Source organism: Pelodiscus sinensis, chromosome 1 (genome assembly GCF_052426305.1).
Source record: "Pelodiscus sinensis isolate ZL-2025 chromosome 1, ASM5242630v1, whole genome shotgun sequence".
NCBI lineage: Eukaryota > Metazoa > Chordata > Testudines > Trionychidae > Pelodiscus > Pelodiscus sinensis.
In genome coordinates this window covers 108,953,884-108,971,807 of record NC_143052.1, presented here as the reverse complement: position 1 = coordinate 108,971,807, position 17,924 = coordinate 108,953,884, and the positions used below count along the sequence as shown (strand labels likewise).

General features: G+C 45.6%; 2 protein-coding genes and 1 pseudogene across 7 annotated transcripts in view; 1 reads left to right on the top strand and 2 right to left on the bottom strand.

Annotated features, from left to right (window-relative positions):
* The window catches only part of DDX11 (DEAD/H-box helicase 11), a 63,310-nt gene extending 46,008 nt beyond the window's left edge, over positions 1 to 17,302 (bottom strand). Inside the window, exon 1 of the mRNA XM_075940737.2 lies at positions 17,173 to 17,302. The gene's annotated coding sequence lies outside the window, so the exon portion shown is untranslated. The remainder of the gene's footprint in view (positions 1 to 17,172) is intronic.
* Positions 1 to 17,924, bottom strand: part of LOC149525617 (uncharacterized) — a 37,226-nt gene that overhangs the window by 5,491 nt on the left and 13,811 nt on the right. Inside the window, exon 1 of one of the 5 annotated variants that reach the window (XM_089782285.1) lies at positions 17,173 to 17,312. The exons of 1 other annotated variant lie outside the window; for it this stretch is intronic. The gene's annotated coding sequence lies outside the window, so the exon portion shown is untranslated. Of the gene's footprint in view, positions 1 to 7,820; positions 7,960 to 15,045; positions 15,348 to 17,172; positions 17,313 to 17,924 lie in introns of those variants that run through there. 3 more of the 5 variants (XM_089782284.1, XM_089782288.1, XM_089782280.1) reach the window with 3 other exon arrangements.
* LOC112547803 (uncharacterized) lies at positions 701 to 8,499 on the top strand (annotated as a pseudogene). Its single transcript, XR_016350710.1, has 4 exons — positions 701 to 840; positions 1,436 to 1,651; positions 3,352 to 3,446; positions 7,891 to 8,499. The product of XR_016350710.1 is annotated as an uncharacterized LOC112547803 (transcript).

Below are 17,924 nucleotides of genomic sequence, written 5' to 3'. Positions count from 1 at the left end.
AAGCATTTCATCTGCCTATGTCATACATTGAAGCCTGAGCTAATAAATGTGCTCTGAGGATATTCAACACCTTAAAAAGCAACTATGCTGTCCACCCCCACTCCCCCTTACAATATTTAGCCCAGTGGTGAGAGCATTTGCCCAGGATGTAGGAGACCATCAGTTCAAGTCCTCTCTGCCTATTGAAAAGAGATATGAACAAATGTCTGCCACCTCTCAGGTGAGTGTCTTAAGCAAGGGGTTTCAGGATAGTCTAATGTGTATGTCTTTCAATTTCTCCTACTGAAGTTGTTCCACTTTAATTAAATAACTGACTAATTAAATATTAATTGGACTGGAGAAAAGGTTAATGACTATAGGTAGCTAAACAGTACATGTGGGTTCTTATAAGAAATCTTACAACAACACACCAATGGCCAAATAAGCCAGTGCACAGCCCCAGGATTCGTGGAAGGATCTACACAGCATCAGAAGTCCTAAAAGATAAAGGAATGCAAGAGAGAAAAAGAGATAGGGAAAATGGTGCATTGACAAAAGGGGGCAGTGATAGAGTTTGTGATGTCACTGAGTTTGTGATGTCACCGAGTTGCTATTGTGAACTGGTCTGCAGCAATAACCCTACTCAGAGAGTTCCCCACCGTCTGCTCCTGACCCCCCCCCCCCCCTTAGGTAAAAGCAGTAGCAGAAAAAAGGAACGAAGTGAGGAATAGGCAAAGAACTTGGAAGAGCTCTCCATGGTAATTCCCCCACAGTTTCTCCTTCAAACTTCCTCCCACCTCCACCCATATACAAGAAAGATGAAATGTCAGATAGCAGCATTGGCCTGCCTGATCGTTTCTGGTGAGTAGGGAAATGTCTTATCCATCCCTGAAATTGACTTATGATGGGGGGAACTGGAGAGTCCCCATTCTTGCTCATTGCAAATCAGGTGCCTCAGACACCTCAGAACTAGGAAAGAGGTGATAGGCTACAACTGTAAATTTCCACCTTTAAATCTTCCAAGACTTCTTCAAAATGCTTTAATTTGTCCTCTTGTAGACTTTGAAGACACCTTATAGTCACAACTACAATATCCTGCAGAATTCTCTTCCCAGGGAAAGGAGAGGGGAGGTTAACAGCCCTAGAGCAGGGAGTCACAACCATCATTCTCAGGAAAGATGAAAAGACATTTCCCTTATAATTCAGAGCCCCATTCACAAGAGAAGGGGTCACTCATACAGATAGGGACCCAATCCCCAGAAGATAGGGTTCCTCTCAAAGCATCAGGTCAGGTCACCCTACAGTTCTGCACTGTGTTTTCAAGCAACTGTCATTTCCACAATTATGGACTTCATATCCAAGAGAAAGGGCATATTCCCCATCTACTGCCCAGTGATTCTTTCCCCAATGTCTGTCATTTGCAGCGTTTTACTTCCTCCTTGCTCCTCTTTTGCAGAACTCTCAATTTGGTGTTCTACTGCCCAGCCTCAGGATGAGGGTCTATTACTAACTGGAACACCACTCTCAGAGCTAGAGTACGATCAGTTCTTCAAACCTCTTCGTGCCCCTCACCGAGCCAGTGCTATCTGCCTCATTCGGGCCTTGTATGGCTGCCAGAACCCCTTGATCCAAAGACTGGACCAATACGAAAACCATGGAGTCATCCCACAAGGTAAGGTTGACCACAGCTTCCAAAAGCAGGACTAAGATCTTATCTTAGACCATCTGGCATTGGGAAGGATGAATGATAGATGATGGAAAGGAGTCTTTAAGTGCCTGAGTTTATAACAGGGAAAAAGGAAAAGAGGAAAAAGCGAGCTGCTGCTGAGGTTTATTTGTTTTCTCTCCTTCTCTCCCCCCCGGAATAACTAGGGGAGAGTTTTGTTTTGGTAGCTCCCATTCCTGGCCAATGGGACCTGTGGGAAGCAATGTTCAAGTGTGCACTGCTTCGCACAGCTCCCATTAATCAAGAACAGCGATCCACGGCCAATGGGAGCTGCAATCGCCTATAACTGCAAAGGTGCAGGTAAACAAAGCATCTTGCAGCCAGTTAGCAACTTGTCCTTATAAACTGTGACCCAGAGTTTGAAAATCCCTGCCACAGAGAGTCAAAGTAAATGTATATGCCAAATCACAATAAATACATAAATAAATGAATTAATAAATAGACCCAAGTAGGGTCCTATGATCTTTTTATTATTGTAGATTTTTTATTTACTATTTTCTGATTTTTTCCATTGTTTTAAAAATTTCATCTTTATTTTTTAATCAAAATTGTGCGATTGATTAACAATTAAGTAGCCTTACTATAAATGCATTAAAATGTTCAGGATTGGATTGCAATGGAGGTAAAACCCCTGATTTTATATATACACACACACACACACACACACACACACACACACAAAATCCTACAGTTAACCCATCCTGCAGGTACCCAATATATGGTTAAAGTAACACATTTTAAATCACTTTTTAAAGTAGAACTCTTTGAGCAAACTGACACTGCTGAACAAGAACATGTTCCCAGATCGGAGATGCACACCGCTGCATGGAAAGGACTCTTGTCTGGGAGCATGCAATCTACCTGCACACACGAGTATGACCAAGGACAGCTGTGCATGAACCTGGTGCCTGCCCCATGGGTGGGGATGGCAGTGGAACAGTCCATGCAGGGCATAGGCTTCTGTGAATGGCAGCCCAACATCCTGCTGTTTGCAGCACTGCAATACCCAATACAGCCCTGCAAGTCCAAATTTTGTATCCCCACAGGAATCCACCAAAAAGAATTTGAAGAGAATTAGCAAAAGACAAAAAACTAAAAAGGACATTTTAAGTTAATCAGAATCCATGGAATTCATTGCCATGGGATGTTGTAAAGGCAAAAAGTAAAATGGAGTTCAGAAAATAATCTGATAAATTCATGGAGGTTCAATGGCTATTAGCCAAGATGGTCACAGATACAACTCTATGCTTTGGATGTCCCTAACATTCTGAGTGCCAGATGCTCAAACCAGATCACAGGTGATGGACCATTTGATAACCCCATTCTGCTCATTCCTTTTGAAGCATCTCGTACTGGCCATTGTTGGAAGACAGGATACTGAGTTAGCTGGGCTATTGGTCTGACCCTGTATGGCTGTTCTTATGTTGTTACAATCCAATGTTGTTTTGTTCATTTTTAATCACTGCGGGTCATAAACTGTTGGGTTTTTAACCACCCAGACTTTGGGAAGTGACTGGATAGCACTGAGGTTGGTCATTGTCAGATGGTGACCACCTGGCACTGTGTTTTATAATTGAGGGTTACGGGAAGTAAATTGTTCAACATGGGAGTTTTTCAATAAATTTGATTAATTATTGTCTCTCTAGGGCCTGTATGCTCAAACCTCCCAGAAATTCTCTTCTTTGCAGACTTTTGTACATTCACCTTTTATCGCTGTACTATGAAAAAGTATTTTGTTAAGGTGAGTCTGAACTGTTTCCAGATGAAATTGGTACTGAGGAATGTATTGGAAAGTGCAGACACAGGCAACAGCTGGAAGCACTCACAGAGAGTAGAAAATGGAGGATGGGGCAGATGAGAAGAAAGATAAGGAATTGTGGGAAGAACAGAACATGAAGCAGAAACTGAGATGTGTCTGTTGGGATATTAAATATTAGTTAATTGAATAGTCGATTAATCTCATGAATTCTTATCAGTTACTTGACTATCCGATAGTCATTGGGGGTGAGGCCAGCAGCCAGTGCACTCCAGCCCCACTCCCGAGAAGTCCCCTACCACTCCATGATTCTGCCTCTGTATCAGAGGCAGCTGTGTGGGGTGCCAGGCAGAAGTTGATCCATGAGGGGAGACAGTTTAAAAACCAGCTCCCCTTACTGACCAGCTGTCTGTTGCCCCCTACTGCTGCCTCAGATACAGAGGTATCAGCGCAGGGTGGCAGCAGCCCCTGCCCAGACCTGGTAAGAGCTGGAACTGAGCCGAGCTGTTTGCCTGCTTGGCTCCTAATACACATTAAATGCAGAGCTGCAGCTGGGATAGGTCTCGGACCTGGCGCGAGCCAAAACTGAGCCAGGCTGCTGGCCAGCCTGCTAAAACATTTACTGGCAGGAGGAGAGTGGGGGGAAATGTGTGTACACTATGGCATTAACCTATAAGCTTTTGCTTATCGGTTAATCGACTACACTATTACATCCCTAGTGTCTGTGCTGGCAAGTTTCTGCACAGTACAGCAGCTTTCTGTGCAGAAGTTCCCATGGCATGCACATTGCCAAGGCACTTAGGGCACAGTAACGGCACAGTTGCAGTGCACGTGAACACATCCATTGCTTTGAGCACAGTAGCTGGCTTCCAGAAAAGTCCCATAATCCCTCAACTTGACACTCCGCTCACTATTTTGAAATCCATATAAAAAATGGAAAGTAGGACAAATTACAAAGGATGAATATAGGCAAACAACACAGGAATGCAGGGGCAAAATTAGAAAGGCAAAGGCACAAAATGAGCTCAAACTAGTAACAGGAATGAAGGGAAGCAAGAAGACTTTTTATAAATACATTAGAAGCAAGAGGAAGACTAAGGACAGGGTAGGCCCGCTGGTCAGAGAGGAGGGAGAAACAGCAACAGGAAACTTGGAAATGGCAGAGATGCTTAATGACTTCTTTGTTTCGGTCTTCATCGAGAAGTCTGAAGGAATGCCTAACATAGTGAATGCTAGTGGGACGGGGGTAGGTTTAGAAGATAAAATAAAAAAAGAACAAGTTAAAAATCACCTAGAAAAGTTAGACGCCTGCAAGTCACCAGGGCCTGATGAAATACATCCTAGAATACTCAAGGAGCTGATAGAAGAGGTATCTGAGCCTCTAGCTATCATCTTTGGAAAATCATGGGAGACAGGAGAGATTCCAGAAGACTGGAAAAAGGCAAATATAGTGCTCATTTATAAAAAGGGTAATAAGAACAACCCAGGAAACTACAGACCAGTTAGTTTAACTTCTGTGCCAGGGAAGATAATGGAGCAGGTAATTAAGGAAATCGTCTGTAAACACTTGGAAGGTGGCAAGGTGATAGGGAACAGCCAGTATGGATTTGTAAAGAACAAATCATGTCAAACCAATTTGATAGCTTTCTTTGATAGGATAACTAGTCTTGTGGATAAGAGAGAAGCGGTGGATATGGTATACCTAGACTTTAGTAAGGCGTTTGATACGGTCTCACATGATATTCTTATCAATAAACTAGGCAAATACAAATTAGATGGGGCTACTATAAGGTGGGTGCATAACTGGCTGGATAACCTTACTCAGAGGCTACGTCTACACTGGCCCCTTTTCCGGAAGGGGCATGTAAATTTCACAAGTCATCGTAGGGAAATCCGCGGGGGATTTAAATATCCCCCGCGGCATTTAAATAAAAATGTCCGCTGCTTTTTTCCGGAGGGTCTTATTCCTACTTAGGAATAAGACCCTCCGGAAAAGGGCACTTTTTCCGGAGGATCGGGGGCCAGTCTAGACGCTTTTTCCGGCTTTTTTAAAAGCCGGAAAAAAGCGGCGGACATTTTTATTTAAATGCCGCGGGGGATATTTAAATCCCCCGCGGATTTCCCTATGACAACTCGTGAAATTTACATGCCCCTTCCGGAAAAGGGGCCAGTGTAGACGTAGCCAGAGAGTAGTTATTAATGGTTCACAATCCTGCTGGAAAGGGATAACAAGTGGGTTCCGCAGGGGTCTGTTTTGGGACCAGCTCTCTTCAATATCTTCATCAACAATTTAGATATTGGCATAGAAAGTACGCTTATTAAGTTTGCAGATGATACCAAGCTGGGAGGGGTTGCAACTAATCTGGAGGATAGGGTCATAATTCAAAATGATCTCGACAAATTGGAGAAATGGTCTGAGGTAAACAGAATGAAGTTTAATAAAGACAAATGCAAAGTGCTCCATTTAGGAAGGAACAATAAGTTTCACACATACAGACTGTGACTGTCTAGGAAGGAGTACGGCAGAAAGGGATCCAGCGGTTATAGGGGACCACAAGCTGAATACGAGTCAGCAGTGTGAGCTGTTGCAAAAAAAGCAAACATGATTCTGGGATGCATTAACAGGTGTGTTGTGAGCAAGACATGAGAAGTCATTCTTCCGCTCTACTCTGCGCTAGTTAGGCCTCAGTTGGAGTATTGTGTCCAGTTCTGGGCACCGCATTTCAAAAAGGATGTGGAGAAATTGGAGAGGGTCCAGAGAAGAGCAACAAGAATGATTAAAGGTCTAGAGAACATGACCTATGAAGGAAGGCTGAAAGAATCGAGTTTGTTTAGTTTAGAAAGGAGACGATTGAGAGGGGACATGATAGCCATTTTCAGGTATCTAAAAGGGTGTCATAAGGAGGAGGGAGAAAACTTGTTCATCTTAGCCTCTGAGGATAGATCAAGAAGCAATGGGCTTAAACTGCAGCAAGGGAGGTTTAGGTTGGACATTAGGAAAAAGTTCCTAACCGTCAGGGTAGTCAAACACTGGAATAAATTGCCCAAGGAGGTTGTGGAATCCCCAGCTCTGGAGATATTTAAGAGTAGGTTAGATATATGTCTATCAGGGATGGTCTAGACAGTATTTGGTCCTGCCATGAGGGCAGGGGACTGGACTCGATGACCTCTCGAGGTCCCTTTCCATCCTAGTATTCTATGATTCTATGAAATTGGCTGGCAGCTCTGAAGGCATGCGCCTTTCCCCTTTCAAAGTTCTCTTGGTAGTGCTGTGCTGTTGTGCTCCAGAACATAAAGCAAACCATCAATGTGCACTGGCAGGCAGGCAGGTGTACGGACATGCATGGGAGAGAGAGCACATCATTCAGAGAGCCAGGTGGCGGCTGTTGTCGGAGTTTTCCCCTTCCTCTGGATTAGTTGATTCCTGCTGTTATCTGAACTAACAAAACACATTCTCTGTCCCCCAAAACACAGTGTCTCCCCCATACATTCTCCCTCCTCTTTCAATTGAAAAGTAGGATGCCCATTGAACAATTAAATTGAGAAACCTGCATCATGTGATGTTGTGCCAGCTCCTTGACGCACAGCAAACCCTTCCCAAGGCACCCTGCGACCAATTACACAATGGGATAGCTGCCACAATGCACTGCTGTCTGTGCCGCTGCAAGAGCTGCTAATGTGGATGTGCTCCATCATCGCAAAGAACACAGTGCAGACATGCAACAACTGTTTAATTCTAGCGCATTAAGAAAACGTATAACTTCTTGTGCAGAAACTTGCCAGTATAGATATACGCTAACAGAAGGAGTATGTAAGAGTATGTCTACACTACCCCCCTAGTTCGAACTAAGGGGGTATTGTAGTAATATGGAGTTGCAAATGAAGCCCGGGATTTGAATTTCCCAAGCTTCATCTGCATAAAGCCGGCCGGCACCATTTTTAAATGCCAGCTAGGTCGGACCCCGTGCCGCGCGGCTACACGCGGCACGGACTAGCTAGTTCAGATTAGGAAGCAAGGGGACACGGGGTCCGACCTAGCCGGCATTTAAAAATGGCGCCGGCCGGCTTTATGCAATGCAAATGAAGCCCGGGAAATTCAAATCCCGGGCTTCATTTGCAACTCCATATGACTACATTACCCCCCCTAGTTCGAACTAGGGGGGTAGTGTAGACATACCCTAAGAGAAGGAAAGAAAGGAAAATAGGGAAAAAGCTGTAGAGAGAAATATGGTGGGTGAGAGAAGCCACAGGAAAAGGAGTCAGGGAGAGATTTTTTTGCCTTTCTGGTGCCAGTGAAAAATCTTTGTATGAAAGAAATGGGAAATGTATAACTGTGTAATACTTGGGGAGCCCACACACCTTGAGAAAAACAGGTGCAGGGTCCCTGTGTTGTCCTGCCTTCTTCTGGTATATCTCTGCTCTTCCACAGAGGGTTGTATGTCCAGAAGAGATCCACAGCATATCTGGTAGGACAAGAACCTTTAATAAAGACATCACTGTCAGTGATAGCCTTTTGCCCCCAACAAAGCCCTCTCCTCAATCTTCCACCGCCAGCACCACCACCACTACCACCGGAACCCCATCTCCTTCAGCTACAGGAACAGCTGCTGTGAAGGATATCCTCCCATCAACATCACCCCAATCCAATTCCCACACAAGAATATTCCTAATCATCTCTCAGAACCCACTTAAGCTGAAGAGGATATTAGAAAATTCCCCCATCAATCAGATCAGAGAGAAGGCTGAGAGAGGCCAGCAGCAAGGAAAGACATCCAGCCTTGAGGAGTCCCATCTACCCACCAGTGACCTGGAAGACCTCTTCCTGCGACTACAGAACCCCGATGTGCAGCATCTGATGCAGATAATGCAAGTGCTGCTGGCCAAGCTGAAGACAGCAGGAGAGCAAGAGTTACAAGCTACTTCCCTGAAGCTGCTGACGGCACTGAACCACGCAGACATACAGCAGGAGGTTAAGCCAAAAGCCACAGAAAGAGTTCAGGAGAGAGAAAAATAGACAGCAGGGAAAGAGCAGTTATGAAGCTACCTTAGCTGGTTTACATATCAGAAGCATCTGATGTGCAAGCTTCAGTCTTAGTCGACCTTTGAGATAAAAGCATCTAACATATGGGATTTTCCCTAGAACTAACTAACTAGCAGGAGCTTGGGATACTAGATATGTGAAGTCCATTTCAGGTTTCCTGTGTTTCCCACAATTGAGGTGTGGGAATGAAGAGGGAATGTGTGGCTATTTTGTGTTTGAAGTGGGTGAATCCCATCAGCTGAAATAGGATGGTCAATGATTCAGCAGGAAAAAAGGCTTCCCTTTCGAAACACTTGTTCTAAGTGAAGGTTTCCCTCTTTCATATGAATAATTTTGCTATTGTGTCATTCTTTAAGATGGGAAGTCACCATTCCCAGAAGAAGGTAGGGGGTGGGAAAAGTGTCATACTGCCTCTCTGGATTTATATCCTGCCCTCAAAATAAATACTGTTTTGCACAGAAGAGGGGATATGTATCTGATTGAATAAATACCTTAGGAAGAAGTCAGGCCCTTCATCTGCAAGTATAGATACTTTCATTCAGAGCCAAATACACATCAGATTTTTTCTTCTCAAAAAATGAGCTAGTTCAGTTGCACAACACAATGAACAATCTAAAATCAGGAAGATCTTCCCTTCTATGGCAATTCTGTTTCAGGGCATTTCCTCTCTTAGAAGCATGGTGTCTGCATCTTGTGATCTACTTCTGGAATAGAAGGTGTAAACAACCAACGACTATTACTGATTTCAATAAGTGGTTCCCTCATCCCACGTGGGAGATAGCTATATAACCCGTCTCACAAGATCTTTTGCTACAGTGGCTGGAAATGGTACTATGTTATTTTTTATAAACAGAAGTCAGCTCTATAAATATAATTATACAAAAACATTTGCAAGTGACAGAGATGAAGCTTTTAAGGAGCCAGTTATGATTCTGCTCTGAGCTGGTGCTGTGTATTCTCTGGATGTTGCTCTAAACTGGGTCAGCTGGTTATGTTTTCCAAGGAAACACATTCTATCTGGGACAGCCAAAGCATATACATACACTGGCCAATTATCCTACCCATTTCCATCACCCCTCTGTACTGAGGGCAATGGGAAGGAAGTGTAAAAGCCAGCCCTGCTAGTCAAGTAGTTGCATGAGAATCTCAGCCATGAATAAAATACATTATTTTTCTTTAATTTTAAAAATCAGATTATAGTAAGTTTTTTCTTTTTAAAACATACCTATTTAAAATTAAATCTGAATTTAATATAAAATGTATGGCTGTCAATTGATGTGTGTTAACGCCTGCGATTAATGCAGGGCAGGATTAACGGTTAATTTTTTTGACGCGTTAATCGCAGGCATTAATGCTGCTCTGCCTTTTGAAGCCCGGCTCAGGCACTTCAAAAGGGCAGCGCATTAGGAGCCTGGGATCAGCTGGAGTCCTAGCTGCATTTCAAAGGGGCAGCGCTGCACAGAGCCCAGGGTCAATTGGGGACTCCAGCTGATCCCAGGCTTCCACAGCACTGCCCCTCTGAAATTCTGCCGCAGCATTTCAAAGGGGCAGCGCATGCGATTAATTTTTTTAAATTGCTTGAAAGCCCTAAAAAAAGTGTTAAAAGTCTAAGCTTATTACCATTTCTTAAAACAATTTAATAAAAATAAATATGCTGAATCCATGAGTCTCTATTAAGAACTTTAATTTAAAGGATGCTTTTCTAGGTAAAAAAAGAATTGGAGGATTCAAATTAACTTTTGAGGCTATTCTTTATAAGTATGTCACAACACGTTATATACTGTATTAAGGGCTTGTTTTGTTTAATACAAATAAATATGCTGTATTGTATATTTAATTAAATTCCATTGTAATGCAGCTTAACATAAATCATGAGCAAAAAGTTAACCATCTAGTAGGGATGTTAACTATCAGTTAATTGACTAATCAAGTAGTCAATAGAATTTCCATTAACTATTCAATTAGTCAATGGGGAGGCAGGGCACTCCTGCTATGGTGCTACACTTTAAATGTAGTAAGAGCCCATTTGGTCCCTGGGACCGCTGCAGCTCTGCCTCCCCTGCTCCACCCTGAACTGCCGCACCAGCTCCTGCTTTCCCCCCCTTACTGCCTCTGAAATGGGGCGGAGCAAGGAAATCCTATGCTTATGGGGTAGTTAGCTACTCGACTGGTCGCTTACATCCCTACCATCTAGTAAATAAGTAAAAGCATTTACCATTTTCTAACATACTAAAAATGTACAATTGATTAAATAAGTGTGTGTGTGTGTGTATTACACACACACACACTCTTTCTCTCTCTCTCCCCTCTAGGTAACAAAAAGATGTATCAAACCTAGTGTAAAGGATCCATTTAGTTCTAAATCAATTTTGTTTAATGGCTATAAATACCAGTGAGAATAAACCTTTCTATAGAAAATAACTGAAGTACAAATGGAAAAGTTTATTAAAACCAAATACTTAAAATTGCAACTCTCCACTTAGTGATTTAAATCATCCACCCTGATCTCAGAGCCATCATATAAAGAAAGCAAGAAAAGATTTCTTGCCCTGATGGCTGTGGAGAAATGCTTGAAAATGTGACCCCAAAGATTCAAAACCAGAGAGCAAACAAAAAGATTTCAATGTTCTTTTTAAAATTCTCATGATTTTTAAGCCACTTTCATAACGTTTAAGCCAGCATTTCCCAAACTGTGGGTCCCGACCTCCCGGGGGGTTGCGAACAACTTAGAGGGGGATCGCAAACAAATTAGAGGGGGGCTGCGAGCAACTGAGAGGCTGGTTGCAGGAATGGGGAGGGGGGTCGCGAGCAACTGAGGGGGGAGGTACCCCTGGTTTAAGCATTGGGGCTGGCAATATTGATTACAGCCGGTCCCCAAGTTGCAAATGGTCGACTTATGACCGTTCGCAGTTACGACCAAAGCTGTCATAAATGGCGGACCCCGAGTTACGAACGCAATCCGCACTTACAAAGAGCACGGTCATGTGTAACTCTATGGGGTCCGATTTACGAATGAACCAAGTTACGACCAATTGCTTGGTCCATAACCAGTTCATAATCAGGAAGAGGCTGTATATGTGCAAAGATGAAGTATAAGCACAACTCAGCAACTGCCTTTGAAGAATTTTGATGTCCCTTTACAGTGAATCCCACTGTTCTTTGGTAAATTCACTGCATTTTGTTGCCAAAAATGGGAGCAGTTGCGTGCTGAGCAGTTTTGTTCATTTGACCTGAAGTATTTTTAGTCCAAATGACTAAACCTTTTTTTAGTTTTGAAAATGCTCTAAAAATCTACATGCCTAGTGAGATTACCTCAAATACTGATAGGTCACAACTGGAGTAAAGGGTACTCTTACTTTTACAACCTCTTCCCCACAAATTAGGAGTGGATTTGAATATTTAAATTAGTCTAAAACTCACCTGCATAGTGAGATTATTTTGAAAATTGTTTTTTTCACAACAGGGGCTAGGAAAGACTTTGAGAAAGATGGAAGAACACCTTCTGAAAGGAATAGGCCTGCTCACATCTCCCAGAGCTATTGTGGCAGGCTGTATTCATCTCTATTCAGGGAAGGGGGTTTCTGGGTCATCTGGGAACATTCCATTGAGATGAATAAACTGCTTCACACCACTGCAATCCTGTGATGCTGAGAAATGCTATGCAGAGCCCTGTTACCCCTACACCTGTCCCTGAAGTGAAGTATGAAACCCAGAACCCCACTCCACTCCACCTTGCTGCCACCAACCAGTAAGTAGATCATGCAACCATCTCAGACCACGAGTTATCATTTCCTCACCTCAAAACCAATCAAGCTCAGGGGAACTTGGAGGGACTAGGACAGGCCTGGGCAAAATACAGCGTGTGCTGGATCCAGCTCACTAAGCCACCAGATCCAGCCCATGAATGCTGCAGGGAGTCCCAGGCAGGCTCCCAGCTTGCCTCACCCCACCCGCAGGCCACTCAGAAAAACAGCCACAGGGCAGTTTCACTTCAAAAACTGAGAGGAAGGGGGAAAAGCTTTAGGAGTTGCTCCCACCTCCAGCACAATCCCAATGGCTGACTTCTGGCCACAAATTGGCCAATAGGAGCTGCCTGTTTCAATAACAGGCAGCCACTAAGCACATGAAGCTATTCACAGAGCACATGGCTGTAGCCTGTGCTGGAGCAGAGCAGGCAGGTTGATTCAGAACTGGCTGCTGGGCTGGTAAGTCTCCTGGACAGAACCTACCTCTGGCACTCCAGCCCCTCCTTTCCCCAACCCTCTGCCCCCACACTCCACATACCTAAATCCTCTGCCCCCTCCTGCACCCATACTCCCTCCCAGATCCAGCACCCCAATTCCCTGCCCCAGATCACAGTCCCCTCCTGCTCTAGCTCACAACCCAAAGCCCTGTACCCCAATTCCCTGCCCTAGGTCACAATCCAACCTTCTGCACCCCAATCCAGTGCCCCAGGTCACAACTGCCTCATTCACCCAAACTCCCTTCCTTACCCCAAGCTCCCTACTGGCACTTAACCTCCATCCCAGACCCCATACCTCCTCCATTAATATCATGGAAGAGTGCAGCCCTCGATCACTTTCCAAATTCTTGGAGTGCCCCCCCCCCATCAAAAATTATTGCCCACCCCATTCTACCCAGGAGAATGGCAGAAATGACAGGCAATAGCAGTGAGGTGTTCCCATGAAACCTACTTGTGTCTCCCCACAGATGTCCCCCAATTATGCCCCCTTTCCTCCCTCCCATCACTTCCTCAAAAAATACTGAACTGAGATTAACAGCCAGTTTTCTTTTGATTTCAAAGGGGCAGGATTTCACCACAGGCTTTCAAGTGGCTCAAAATCACTTTTAGACAGTTAAAAAATAATGGCCCAAGTTGCCTGGGGGTCTGAGCTGCACAACAGCTCCAGCTAGATACAGAATCGGTTTAAGTAAACGGATTTTTAAAATTTCTTACAGTCTGGGGGATGGAAACTTCTAGGCAGGCAAACATACAGGCGGGCCATAGAGCTGGGGATCCAACGTATTAAACAACATGAATTATCACAGTTGGTGCAGTGCACGTTTCACCACAGTTGGCCCTATCGAACATGCTTTTTTACATTCAAAATGTACAGTTGTGTCTTCACATATCCATGTCCTAGCTTTTTATTTTAATAGTGATAGAAATGTAGCCGTGTTAGTCTGGGGTAGTTGAAGCAAAATGCAGGACAATGTAGCACTTTAAAGACTAACAAGATGGTTTATTAGATGATGAGCTTTCGTGGGCCAGACCCACTTCCTCAGATCAAACAGTGGAAGAAAGTAGTCACAACCATATATACCAAAGGATACAATTAAAAAAAATGAACAAATATGAAAAGGACAAATCACATTGCAGAACAGAAGGGGGATGCGGGGGGGTGGGAAGGGGGAGGAAGGAAGGTAAGTGTCTGTGAATTGCTGATATTAAAGGTAGGGAGAGTGGGATGTTTGTGATATCTGTTTTGTGGGCATTAATCCTTTGGCGAAGTGTCTAAGGATTAATGCCCACAAAACAGATATCAGACAAGATCACAAAGAGAAAACAGTTTCTTGCCACTTTAACCAGAAAGGACACTCTCTAAATGACTTAGCCACCTGCATTCTGCTACAAAGACCTTTTACATCTGCACTTGAAAGGGAATCCTCTGAACTGTCATTCATGTTAAAATTCGACACTTGCCAACAAGGACTTAACAAGTCTTTGAACTTTCTCACCCATTACCAAGACAGTTTCCCCAATTATCACCTGTGATACCATTAACTCACAAACATCCCACTCTCCCTACCTTTAATATCAGCAATTCACAGACACTTACCTTCCTTCCTCCCCCTTCCCACCTCCCCGCATCCCCCTTCTGTTCTGCAATGTGATTTGTCCTTTTCATATTTGTTCATTTTTTTTAATTGTATCCTTTGGTATATATGGTTGTGACTACTTTCTTCCACTATTTGATCTGAGGAAGTGGGTCTGGCCCACGAAAGCTCATCATCTAATAAACCATCTTGTTAGTCTTTAAAGTGCTACATTGTCCTGCATTTTGCTTTTTATTTTAAAGCATTCTGAATCCATCCCCATCACGTTGAACTGGTTAGTTTCGCCTTTGCTGCTGCTGTATTTGTTTGCTATTCATAAACCTCCAATACACCCCCCTGCTGTATTTCCCCTAGGTCAGGGTCCCCTTAACCACGGCCCTTTTCCCCATTTCCCTGAACCCCTGATAAAAACACCTCCCTCGACACCCACTCCCGCCTTAACCCATCTGCTAACACCTCGGCCAGTGCCCCCGCCCCAATGTCGCTAAACTTCCTTCCACTTTCTCCTGCAGCTGGGCTGGCGGGCAGGGAGCCTGGGGACCCTTTTCGCCTTTCTCTGAGCCGGGGCTCCTGGTTCGCTTCCCCCTTTGTTGCAGGCTGGTCTCAGGGGCACCGATTTTCTTTTGCTCTCGCCCCCCCGGGCTGCCGAGGCTCTTCCCGCACCCCTCAGGCCAGACCTCCCCCCCCCCACACACACACACTCACCCACCGCCGGGCGGGCCCGAGTTAGCCCCTTCCTAGGAGCACGCCAGCGGGCCCCACGTGCGCGCCCCGGCTCTGAGCTGGCGGCCTGACAGCGGGGAAGGGAAGAGGAAAAGCTTCACTCTGCAGCTCCCCTCCCCCTTCGCAGGACTTTGCAGTCCTCTCTGCCAGCTGGAGGCTGCGCCCGCTCTATGGTTTTAATCCTTCGCTGCCCAGAGCGGAGCCGAGCTCGTTTCTTTGCCTGTCCTCCGGGCTAAGCTCTCGCTGGGTAACCCCGGGACCTCCCCGCGCAAACCCCACACGCGGCCGCTAGCTCAGTCCCCCTCCCCGCCACCCACATGGATCTGCCACTGCAGCAAGGAGACAGGCTTACGCAGCTGCTTGGAGAACCAGCCACGAACTCCAGGAGAATGGGAGCAGCACGGACCCTCAAACTTTAATGGCAAACTCCCCCCCCCCATGCTCATCAGTGTCTCCTTTAGCCCTCGGGAGCACCTGAAATTGTAATAAACTCTCAGCTTTGGAGAGATTCTGGCAGCTGGAGAGAAATTAGTGCTCAATCCCAGCAATGACTTCTGGAGGAACGTCTCCTCTCTCGTCAGTGTCAGAGCTCTAGCTGCTCTACACAGCTTTACTGTCCCCTCCTTTTTATTGCTGAAAATTGCTTATCTCCCCAAGAACAGACAGGCTATAGAAATAACCATTTACACTCAGTCTAGCTAGTTACCCGGACTCCACTACTGTTTTTTTAGCAAACTGGCTCTCGTTCAGGTGCCCAGATTACCAACACCTCTCCAGTGCAGTGCAGGTATATAATCAAGGAGGCCCGCACACATAATTCATGTCGCCAAATACAGGTCACACACTGCATTCCACAGATAGACGTTGGCAAGAAGAGAGGTGCAGATTTGATCACAATCCCTTGAAACCAGGTTTCATCTCAAAATCTCAGTTAAAGCGTTTTCCCCTTAGGCAAACCCCGTCAAGAGGCTGCTTAGAGCAGTGGTGCTCAACCACAGATACAAGTATCCCTGGGAGTACAGAGAGGTCTTCCAAGAGATACATCAACTCAGCTAGATATTTGCCTAGTTTTAAAGCAGGCTACAAAGAAGCACTAGCAAAATCAGTACAAACTAGTATTTCATAGAGACTGGTTTATACAGCTCCAGATATTGCGCACTGACGTGGAAGTACAGTGTATTCCAATGGAGTTCTAATTATCTGTCAACATGAGAAAGTAAGCAATTTGCCAGTAGCAGGCAGTATGCTGTGCACTTGTATGTTTATGCCTGGTTTTGTAAGAAAGCAAGTTTTTAAGCGAGGTGAAAGGAGGGAGGGGGAGTGGACAAGATAAATCAGACTCCAGAAGGGACTATAGTAATCTGGAAAAGGTGGAGAGCCACTATTATGTGGGCTCTCTCTCCTCCAGTCTCCCAAGGTTTCCCAAACTCATAATCGTCCCTAAATCTCTGGGACGGGGGATAGCCGCTACAGCAGGAGCTGGGAACCTTTTCTGGAACCTCTGACTCACAGAAAAATCAGATGGGAGCCTCACACAAGTGAGAAGCAACCAAACCTTCACTAAGGTGTGTGGGGGGGGAGGAAGCCCCGAGCCCCGTGAGCTGGAGGATCAAGGCAAGAAGGGGGCTCATCCGCCCCCTCCCCGGCCGTCGGTTCCCCACCCCCTGCGCTAGAGGCTCGCAGTGCTCCAGCAGCACGCAGTTGGGACCCTACAGTTTCCACTCTCCGCACAGGATTCCCGTGTCCTCGCCGCAAGGTGCTGCTCACTGGGTTTGAAACACGTGTGTGTGTGTGTGTGTGTGTGTGTGTGTGTGTGTGTGTGTGTGTGTGTGTGTTCACTGGGTTTGAAGTGTGTGTGTGTGTGTGTGTGTGTGTGTGTGTTCACTGGGTTTGAAGAGTGTGTGTGTGTGTGTGTGTGTGTGTGTGTGTTCACTGGGTTTGAAGTGTGTGTGTGTGTGTGTGAGCGCGCGGTGGTGGTGGCGGGGTTGCCATGAGAAACAGCAGCAATCAGCGCTCTCTAGTAAAGCAAGGGACTGACGCAGGCAGCAAGTCGATTTGCTGCCGCAGCCAGACCCGCAGTTCGTGTGCAGCCGCACGTGTAGCAAGTACCTTGGGTAGGGGCAGCGGGATGCTGACAAGCCGCAGCCCTGCCGCGGCAGGGCACGAGACAGCAAGGCGGTTCTGGAACGGCCGCAGCCCGTGTCTGCGTACCCAGGCCGGGCCTGTCCTCGGCTGCCCAGCCCCGCTTGCTACCCAGGCTGAAAACTGACTGCAGGAATTTGCAACTCCCCAGTCACATGACAAGCAATAGGCTGCTGACAGGCGCCCTGCGGTGATTCCGGAAGAGGGACCGTGATGGGTCCTTCGCTGTCTACTAACCCTCCCCACCCTTTCCCCTTCACCCTTACCAGGAGGCCTTTTTTTTTTTAGCAAAATGCCTCTTGGGTGGCTGGCACAATTTTGTAGCTCAGGAAGTGCTGGGCTAAAGGCAACACTGCTGCTGACAACAAGGAAATCACATTGACCAAGTGGAAAGGGGAACAGAGCCAGATGCCTAAGGCACACGTGACATTTTATAGGCCTGAGGAGGACTTTGCACAGAGTGTGATCTCATCTCTTTCCTGCTCCTACAGGGCTAGAACCCTTCTGCCTTTTAAGCTGAAAAAAAGAAGCCAGTTCTTTGTGGGATATGCATCTACCTCATCAAATGTCACTGGCACGTGAAACAGGTGTTCCTCACTGCTTCGGTGAGAAATCCACTGTTCAGGCACAGGGTGACTAGTGAAGAGTGAGAAGGAAAATGTATGTTGTTGAAAGGAACAATGTGGAGTGTGTATGTAGCTGACCGAATGTGACCTTGC